This window comes from Poecilia reticulata, chromosome 21 (genome assembly GCF_904066995.2).
Source record: "Poecilia reticulata chromosome 21, P_reticulata-male-v2, whole genome shotgun sequence".
NCBI classification, from domain to species: Eukaryota; Metazoa; Chordata; class Actinopteri; order Cyprinodontiformes; family Poeciliidae; genus Poecilia; species Poecilia reticulata.
In genome coordinates this window covers 849,998-860,000 of record NC_088850.1, presented here as the reverse complement: position 1 = coordinate 860,000, position 10,003 = coordinate 849,998, and the positions used below count along the sequence as shown (strand labels likewise).

Sequence of the window (10,003 nt, the reverse complement as noted above, 5' to 3'; positions counted from 1 at the left end):
TGAACTAAATATTTAGCTACGTCAGAGCTACATGTTTAGTTTCTAAGCTAAATATTTAGCTACGTCAGAGCTACATGTTTAGTTTCTAAGCTAAATATTTAGCTACGTCAGAGCTACATATTTAGTTTGAACTAAATATTTAGCTACGTCAGAGCTACACGTTTAGTTTCTAAGCTAAATATTTAGCTACGTCAGAGCTACACGTTTAGTTTCTAAGCTAAATATTTAGCTACGTCAGAGCTACACGTTTAGTTTCTAAGCTAAATATTTAGCTACGTCAGAGCTACATGTTTAGTTTCTAAGCTAAATATTTAGCTACGTCAGAGCTACATGTTTAGTTTCTAAGCTAAATATTTAGCTACGTCAGAGCTACATGTTTAGTTTCTAAGCTAAATATTTAGCTACGTCAGAGCTACATGCTTAGTTTGAACTAAATATTTAGCTACGTCAGAGCTACATATTTAGTTTCTAAGCTAAATATTTAGCTACGTCAGAGCTACATGTTTAGTTTCTAAGCTAAATATTTAGCTACGTCAGAGCTACATGTTTAGTTTCTAAGCTAAATATTTAGCTACGTCAGAGCTACATGTTTAGTTTCTAAGCTAAATATTTAGCTACGTCAGAGCTACATGTTTAGTTTCTAAGCTAAATATTTAGCTACGTCAGAGCTACATATTTAGTTTGAACTAAATATTTAGCTACGTCAGAGCTACACGTTTAGTTTCTAAGCTAAATATTTAGCTACGTCAGAGCTACACGTTTAGTTTCTAAGCTAAATATTTAGCTACGTCAGAGCTACACGTTTAGTTTCTAAGCTAAATATTTAGCTACGTCAGAGCTACATGTTTAGTTTCTAAGCTAAATATTTAGCTACGTCAGAGCTACATGTTTAGTTTCTAAGCTAAATATTTAGCTACGTCAGAGCTACATGTTTAGTTTCTAAGCTAAATATTTAGCTACGTCAGAGCTACATGCTTAGTTTGAACTAAATATTTAGCTACGTCAGAGCTACATATTTAGTTTCTAAGCTAAATATTTAGCTACGTCAGAGCTACATGTTTAGTTTCTAAGCTAAATATTTAGCTACGTCAGAGCTACATGTTTAGTTTCTAAGCTAAATATTTAGCTATGTCAGAGCTACATGTTTAGTTTCTAAGCTAAATATTTAGCTACGTCAGAGCTACATGTTTAGTTTCTAAGCTAAATATTTAGCTACGTCAGAGCTACATGTTTAGTTTCTAAGCTAAATATTTAGCTACGTCAGAGCTACATGTTTAGTTTCTAAGCTAAATATTTAGCTACGTCAGAGCTACATGCTTAGTTTCTAAGCTAAATATTTAGCTACGTCAGAGCTACATATTTAGTTTCTAAGCTAAATATGTAGCATCAACCCAAATGCTGCGTCTGGGTTGATGCTACATTATTTAGCTAGTTTTTTACTAACTACATAATTAGCTGTGTCAGAGCTAAATATTCAGCTAATATTGAAATTCACTTACCCATAAATGGACTATCAAAATAAAAGCTAGATTGAGGCTGAACTGATAAAGGCTCATCCTTTGTTGTTGAAGAAAAGAGGAAAAGAAACGATGATAAAGAAAACCCAGCTTTTATTTTGGCAGTCTTCTTTTGGTTATCAGCCAGTGAATTTGCATATTATCTAAATATTTAGCTTGTTAACTGAATATATAGTTTGAAACTGTGACATTTATGAATGAAAAACATGGTGAAAACCCCCATGGCTCCTAAATAATCCAGATTATTGCTGTTAATTTAACCAGCAGCTGCCGCCGGCTCCTGCGTTCCCAGCATGGCGGTGATGTAGTAACATGCCTCCCACCTCATTCACCATGATGAGGATAAATAAAGATGGATGCTGGTTCTGGTCTGAAATAGAGCGTGTGTGAGCGGCCCGGTTTACACATGAGCCGAAGATAGCAGCGCTGACGATGACGCGACGCTCCGGCTGGGAAAGACGAGACCTGGGTCGGCGAGGAGGGGGATCCCGGCCGGAGCTTCTCATTCCAGCACCAACCGTTTCGAATGTCGTCGTCCCACCAGAACATCGTTTAAAATACATCACTTCCATCAATAAAATCACATTTGTAAAGTTTTCCAGACTGGAATCTGGAAAGTCCCTTTGAAAAACTGAGCCAAACTTTGAGCTTTATTTCGAAAGGCCAACAAAGTCACCGTATAAACAGATTTATGTTAAAATTAGGATGTTTTAATTTCACATTTTATGCCTCGTTTCATCAGTTTGTTACGTGTTGAATTTTAAAGAATATACAAAAAATGAATTAAATCAAATGAGTCAGAAATCTGGGAAGGCGGAGCATCTTCAGTCAGAGGCGTCTTCAGGCTCAGGGGGTACAGACTGCTGCAGGAGATCGTTCCTGCCGACACCCATCACCGTCTTGATGAGCTACTATGACATTTGATTCCCTTTGGGATTAAAAAAGTATTTCTGAGTGTGAATGAGCCTCTAGAGGTCGCTGCAGTTTCTGCTCCTCCATCGTTAAAATGAAACTGTTCCTTTCCACAGTCACCACATGCTCAGGATGAGGGACTGATGCTGCGTTCAACAAAACTATCTAGTTAGCATTGAAGTAGTTAGCGGCTGCCTTCCATGTAGCATTTCAGCGCTAGCCATGAGACTTTACAGAAGTCCAAATGTTTTTCTCCTTGTTGTTCTGTGAACTTAATGCAAAGTTTCCCTTCAAAATCCCACAGACTGAGCCAGAGAGCTAGCCCAGGTTGCTAGGGCTAGCTCTGAGTCAGAGAGCTAGCCCAGGTTGCTAAGGCTAGCTCTGAGTCAGAGAGCTAGCCCAGGTTGCTAAGGCTAGCTCTGAGTCAGAGAGCTAGCCCAGGTTGCTAAGGCTAGCTCTGAGTCAGAGAGCTAGCCCAGGTTGCTAGTGCTACCTCTGAGTCAGAGAGCTAGCCCAGGTTGCTAGGGCTAGCTCTGAGTCAGAGAGCTAGCCCAGGTTGCTAAGGCTAGCTCTGAGTCAGAGAGCTAGCCCAGGTTGCTAGTGCTACCTCTGAGTCAGAGAGCTAGCCCAGGTTGCTAGGGCTAGCTCTGAGCCAGAGAGCTAGCCCAGGTTGCTAAGGCTAGCTCTGAGTCAGAGAGCTAGCCCAGGTTGCTAGTGCTACCTCTGAGTCAGAGAGCTAGCCCAGGTTGCTAAGGCTAGCTCTGAGTCAGAGAGCTAGCCCAGGTTGCTAGGGCTAGCTCTGAGTCAGAGAGCTAGCCCAGGTTGCTAGGGCTAGCTCTGAGTCAGAGAGCTAGCCCAGGTTGCTAAGGCTAGCTCTGAGTCAGAGAGCTAGCCCAGGTTGCTAGTGCTACCTCTGAGTCAGAGAGCTAGCCCAGGTTGCTAGGGCTAGCTCTGAGCCAGAGAGCTAGCCCAGGTTGCTAAGGCTAGCTCTGAGTCAGAGAGCTAGCCCAGGTTGCTAGTGCTACCTCTGAGTCAGAGAGCTAGCCCAGGTTGCTAGGGCTAGCTCTGAGCCAGAGAGCTAGCCCAGGTTGCTAGGGCTAGCTCTGAGCCAGAGAGCTAGCCCAGGTTGCTAGGGCTACCTCTGAGTCAGAGAGCTAGCCCAGGTTGCTAGGGCTAGCTCTGAGTCAGAGAGCTAGCCCAGGTTGCTAGTGCTACCTCTGAGTCAGAGAGCTAGCCCAGGTTGCTAGGGCTAGCTCTGAGCCAGAGAGCTAGCCCAGGTTGCTAGTGCTACCTCTGAGTCAGAGAGCTAGCCCAGGTTGCTAGGGCTAGCTCTGAGCCAGAGAGCTAGCCCAGGTTGCTAGGGCTACCTCTGAGTCAGAGAGCTAGCCCAGGTTGCTAGGGCTACCTCTGAGTCAGAGAGCTAGCCCAGGTTGCTAGGGCTACCTCTGAGCCAGAGAGCTAGCCCAGGTTGCTAGGGCTACCTCTGAGTCAGAGAGTTAGCTCAGGTTGCTAGGGCTACCTCTGAGTCTGAGAGCTAGCTCAGGTTGCTAGGGCTAGCTCAGCTAGCCCAGGTTGCTAGGGCTAGCTCTGAGTCAGAGAGCTAGCCCAGGTTGCTAGCTAGGAGATTCAAAGATTAATGGGAAAACTAACAGGAAGTATATTGTCCTTTAATAGAACTCTTTAAAAGAAACTGAAATTATAGATATGATATCCTTTGTTTTCGTGTTTATTATTCTACTCATTAGTAGAATAATAAACCAGTTTACGTCAGCAGGCAGCAAATTACGGCACCCCATACGCCTCCTGGTGGCCGGACCACAAAATGGCGGCAGAGGAAGTTGGGAAAAAACGCCATGATTCTCCAATGGATGGAAACATGATCACAATATAATCATTTAATCTTTTTACATTCTGCGCCTAAAGATGAACCAAAGTATGAAAAAACTAAAACTATTACTACAAAATTTACTAACTAATAAAAACTTCCAAACACGTTAAAAACCTAAAACTGAATAACAAACAAAATAAAGTAAACTATAATGAAAAACCAAAACCATCAGAGCCCTGAATATCAGGAAATAAATAAAACTGTTTGGTTGTGGAAACTAAAATCCAGCTTGAATTAAGATTCATTAAAATGTATTTATTTTAGTTAGATTTGCATATTTTAGTTCAGTTTATTCTTTTCAAACTGGACCAGAAAAGTTTCTCTGGTAAAATCCTGGACGTCGGTCAGATGTTCAGCCTGAACTGATGTGAATAAAGTTTCTAATTTTAGCCTCAGCTGGATGAAAACAGCAGCAGAAATCCTGCAGATGACATGGGTGCCTCCTGCCCGGGCGCCAGGGCGGGAAGACGACGGCAAGGGCACGACCGTGTCGTCGCCATAGCAACAGGCCGGTAAACATAAACACGGGAGGAGTTGGAGCGAGGAAAGGAGGTCAGAGGGTTTTCTTACACATTTAATAATGAACGGGTGAGTCAGCCTGCAGGCAGAGATCTGGGAGAAAACAACCCAGCGGTTCCTCCACGTCAGGAAACTGGACCAAACGTCCGGAACTGGTTCTGATCACAGCAACAGAACCGGGATCAGAACCTGCAGGGACAATCTGGAGGCATGGAGTCCAGATTACAGACAGGCAGGAAAACAATCATCATTAATGTAGTAATGATAATTAATGATAATTAATGATAATTAATGATAATTAATGATAATTAATGATAATGAAGGCCTGAGTGAAGCAGCAGCAGGTCCTAAATGGTCCTCAGGTGACAGAAGGCCGACTTTGTTACGTCTTTATGTGGCTCTGAAGGTTCAAACCCAGAATCAGTCTGACCCTAGAACTATAACTCCAGATCTGCATCTCCAGATCTATGACTCTAGATCTATAACTCTAGATCTATGACCCTAGAACTATAACTCTAGATCTATAACCCTAGAACTATAACTCTAGATCTATGACTCCAGATCTAAAACCCTAGATCTATAACCCCAGATCTATAAGTCTAGATCTATAACTCTAGATCGTTCCTCCCACATTAATCTGTTGTTCAGTAACTTTTCTCATCCTATTTCTGGCCAGTTGGTGTGAAATGAAAAAACCCGGCCCAGGTGAGAGCCTCACCTGCGTGACATCAGCCTGTAAAAACTGATCAGACTGGCGTTCGCCTCCTTACCGTCGCGCTTCGCGTCTCCACAGCTGGATGATGGAAAACCGGCTCGTCTTCATTCTCGAGAAGAAGAAATGTGCTGAATCAGCAGGAAGCAGTCACAGGGTTTTGTTTAGGCCCTAGAATCAGACCAGCTGGAGAATTCCTGGGTTTTCCAGATCCGTGATGTGATTTTCCGCTCTGGACGTTTTCATTTTCAGCTGCTAGTTGTTTTTTTGTGAAGCATTTTTTAAGTTGAATTAAAAACATTAATTGATTTAAATCAGTTTTATTTGACTGAACGCCGACGATCCAGATGGTTCTGGGTTCAAAGCCGCCCAGACGCAACACGTCATGCTACGTTCACACATGGGCAACGTTAGCACCTTAGCATTAGCTTCCTCTAAATGCAGTTTGGTGTAGCGCTGTAGTGTTAGCTTCCGCTAAGTAACTAGCAGAGACTGCTAGTTAGCAGAGTTAGCAGAGTGGCTAACTCAGCTGATCATCACATTTGGCCTTCAGTCAGCAGTTCGGTTTGCAGCAGGTTGTAAACTTCATCACACTGAGGCAGAGCGGCTGGACGTCATCCAGGACGGAAACACGCTGTAAAACATTAAACGCTGACAAGGAAACACATGATGGGTTGAAAACACCTGGCGAGGATCCAGGTCGTACCTTTTACCTGTGAACGTTTCCCCATCGCTGCAGCAGGAAGGACGGCAGGAGTTGGTCTGATTTTACTGCCCGAAGCGCCGACAGCCTGGAGACGGACAGCATGAAACCTTTATGAGGACCAAACTGGGTCAGAGCAGCCGAGTCCGAATGAGCTCAGAGCCACATGTGGTTTCACATTATTAACATCTAACCAGTGCTCCTCCTCCCTGTCCTGCATGTTTCAGGTGTTTCCTTCTGTATCTCTGGGTGATTAACAGGCCCTGATGCTCAGGCAGTGATTTGGATCAGCGGTTCTGGAGCAGAGGCTCATCTAGAACATGCAGAGCAGGGGGCCTGAGGACCAGGGGGGGGAAACACTGAGCTAACTGTTATATTCTTCTTCACCGCATCAGTTTGTTGTATGCGTTGCACTTGTTCAATAAAGTTTCTTGAAAACAGGAAGCAGAACGTCTCCGTAAGCTGTCTTCACCCACTTCAAAATAAGAGCATGAATGTAGCCACTTTGAGAAATCGCAACAAAATTTCAACACAGATTTCAAACTTTATTCAACTGAAATTTTACAAAAGAGCCAAAAGTTCATGACTGGTTAATACAGAGGAAGCTAAACGCGCTAAACATTTTTGAGTTTCAAAGTTAGCAAGAAATGCTATCTGTGCATTAGCAGCATATTAGCATAAGTATGCCTCAAAGCTGAGCTGGAAAAATTATTTATGCTAAGCTAAGTGCGTAAAACGTTTTCAAAGTTAGCAAAAATGCTATGCAAATAATTAGCTTCGCTATTAGCTGATTAGCAGAAGTGGCTTTGACTCCAGGACAAGCTGAAGATGGGAAGAAGTTTATTATTCAGCATCACCATGAATCCATGAATCCATGAATCCATGAATCCATCGCAGAGCGACTTCACGAGACGAAAATTACTTTTCAACTAACCAAAACATTAATAATTTCTATTTTATCAAGTTGTGAACACTTCAATAATCAGCACATTTTAGCCAAATATTCTGACTACTGCTGCATAAACTATTTATTGCAACACAGACGACAGCTTGGATGGAAAACAGCTGATGGAGTCACATCATTTCAACCTTTGACCTCTCAGTTTGAGGAAGCTGCTCAAGGAAAAATGTCTGCAATTTTCCACTTAGAGTACATGAACTCATGGAGGAACATCTGCTCTGCTGAGCTAGCCACTGAGCTAATGTTGCATCATCAGAACTCAAACACAAGCAATCTTTGTCCCCTGACCTCTGACCTCTGATTGTTTCCGTCCCACAGCCTGCAGTTAGCTCATCAGCCTGAACTCTGACACACAAACAGTCGGATCGTCCAAGACGGCGACGAGGACATCGTCAGAAACATTAGCATGCTAACCCCTCAGGTAGCATGTGTTTCCCATTAGCCACTTTCAAGATGGCTGCCATTTCTGAGCTTTCTGAGCCAGTTATTGCATGAAATGACTTGGATGAACTTTATGTCACATCAGATGTTTTCGAGTTTTATGTGTGACAGAGACAGTCGTCTGGATGGTTAGCGTTAGCTCCTGCGGCTACGTTGTTTCCACCCAGTTCTCAAGTTTCCTTCTGCTAGTTCGGAGCCAAGCTACCCTACGTGTAACTCCATAGCATGTTGATGCTATCCATGGCTTTACTGAGCAGGAAGTAGAGGCTGGAAACAGGAAGTAGAGGCTGGAGGCAGGAAGTAGAGGCTGGAATAAGGAAGTAGAGGCTGGAGACAGGAAGTAGAGGCTGGAATAAGGAAGTAGAGGCTGGAGACAGGAAGTAGAGGCTGGAAACAGGAAGTAGAGGCTGGAGACAGGAAGTAGAGGCTGGAATAAGGAAGTAGAGGCTGGAGACAGGAAGTAGAGGCTGGAAACAGGAAGTAGAGGCTGGAGACAGGAAGTAGAGGCTGGAAGTAGAGGCTGGAGACAGGAAGTAGAGGCTGGAAACAGGAAGTAGAGGTTGGAGACAGGAAGTAGAGGCAGGAAGTAGAGGCTGGAGACAGGAAGTAGAGGCTGGAAACCGGAAGTAGAGGCTGGAAACCGGAAGTAGAGGCTGGAGGCAGGAAGTAGAGGCTGGAGACAGGAAGTAGAGGCTGGAAACAGGAAGTAGAGGCTGAAGGCAGGAAGTAGAGGCTGGAGACAGGAAGTAGAGGTTGCTAACTAGCATGGACCAGTTTTCTCTGGTAAGGCACAGACCCAGCAGCAGACGGCAGCGCTCGCTGCACCAGAACCTTTTCTGCAGATCAGTTTCTGTCTCTCCTTTAGCGCTTTAGCTCTGTCAGAAAAAACGGAAAACACCTCAAGCTAGCTAGAACCGTTTTAGCAAAAAACTCGTTTTTTCTACATTTTGTGTCTCCATTAAGTGAATTTATTCAATAAAAACGCAGCTGATGACGGAAACATCTCATCATAAACCGACTAGCAGCTTTTTATCGCTTCCCTTTTTCAGTACAGAGGCCAGAACCGGAACCAGAACCAGAACCAGAACCAGATCTGTGTGGAAAGTTTCACCTTTGTTGCTATAAATAATGCTAACTGAACGGACCCAGCGCTGACTCAGCAGAACCTGGAAGCTGATATCGATCCTCTGGTCCAAACGGGTTTTTACCGGAACCGCCGAATCACTCAGACCGAAAGTGCGAGTGAAATCCCACCCGGCTTCCGTAAGCTGTGAGCGCGTTTCGCGGGAGGAGGAGGAGGAGGAGGAGGAGGAGGGGATTTCCCGGATTCTCGGGATGAAGGAGAAAAACTGGGACGAGCTGCCTCTCCAGCTCGTCCCAGGCGAGAGGCGGGGTCACCTGGACAGGTCACCTGGACAGGTCACCAGTCTGTCGCAAGGCAACACAGAGACACACAACCATGCGCACACACACTCTCACACCTAGGGGCAATTTAGAGAGGCCAATTAACCTGACAGTCATGTTTCTGGACTGTGGGAGGAAACCGGAGTACCTGGAGAAAACCCACCATGCAGGGAGAACATGGAGACTCCATGCAGAAAGACCGGGAATCGAACCCAGAACCTTCTTGCTGCAAGGCAGCAGCTCTACCCACTGCACCACTGTGCAGCCCGAGTTGAATTGATATAAAAGTAATTTGGCGGCGTGATGAAAATGAACCGTTTTTATACACTTTATGGTTCATTTTCCTCAAGATGTTTTATTTTCATCTCCACTGAAATAATAAATAATTTTAAAATGTTACTAATATTTGTATTTTCTGTCTGTATTAATGTAAAAAACTAAACTTAGATTCTAAAAACATTTTTATCTTTTACAGAAATGTGGATAAAATAACATTTGATTCATTGGTATCATAATTAAGCAGATGATGTTCTTTTATTTTGACAGCCATTTATTTATGATAAAAACTCATTTATATTCAATTAATGTGTTAAATCACGGATTGTAAATGTTTATTTGATGACAATCATATTTTTATTTGCTTATTTTATCTAAATATCTTTTTATTTCCTCCGTGTGTTTTATGACTTTCCTTAAAAACGATTTTAATAAAATCTTTTATTTTGTAACGTTTTCTTCCATCTTCATCTTCGCCCCTCCTCTTCCTCAGCCTCGTTCCCTGCAGCAGCCGATGACGTCACCTTCATCCTTTCCGGGAAGCGGAGCCGTCCGTCCCGTTGCCGGGTTACCGGGAAGGCTCGCCTTCATCCTCCTCCTCATCATCAGCAGCTTTCATGTCATTAGCGCAGCGTTTCCCGCAGAACCCGGCCGGTCCGGTTCCCAGCCG

The 10,003-nt window shown here is 43.8% G+C and overlaps 1 long non-coding RNA gene across 2 annotated transcripts; it reads right to left on the bottom strand.

Annotated features, from left to right (window-relative positions):
- Window positions 1–5,852: 5,852 nt before the first annotated feature.
- Window positions 5,853–8,956, bottom strand: LOC103457106 (uncharacterized). 2 transcript variants are annotated; one of them, XR_532377.3, is made up of 3 exons: window positions 8,765–8,956; window positions 6,255–6,339; window positions 5,853–6,182 (listed from the first exon to the last, which is right to left on the bottom strand). It is a non-coding gene; the product is annotated as an uncharacterized LOC103457106 (long non-coding RNA). The 2 variants fall into 2 exon arrangements; XR_532376.3 differs by having other exon boundaries at window positions 6,262–6,339.
- Between the last annotated feature and the right edge of the window lie 1,047 nt (window positions 8,957–10,003).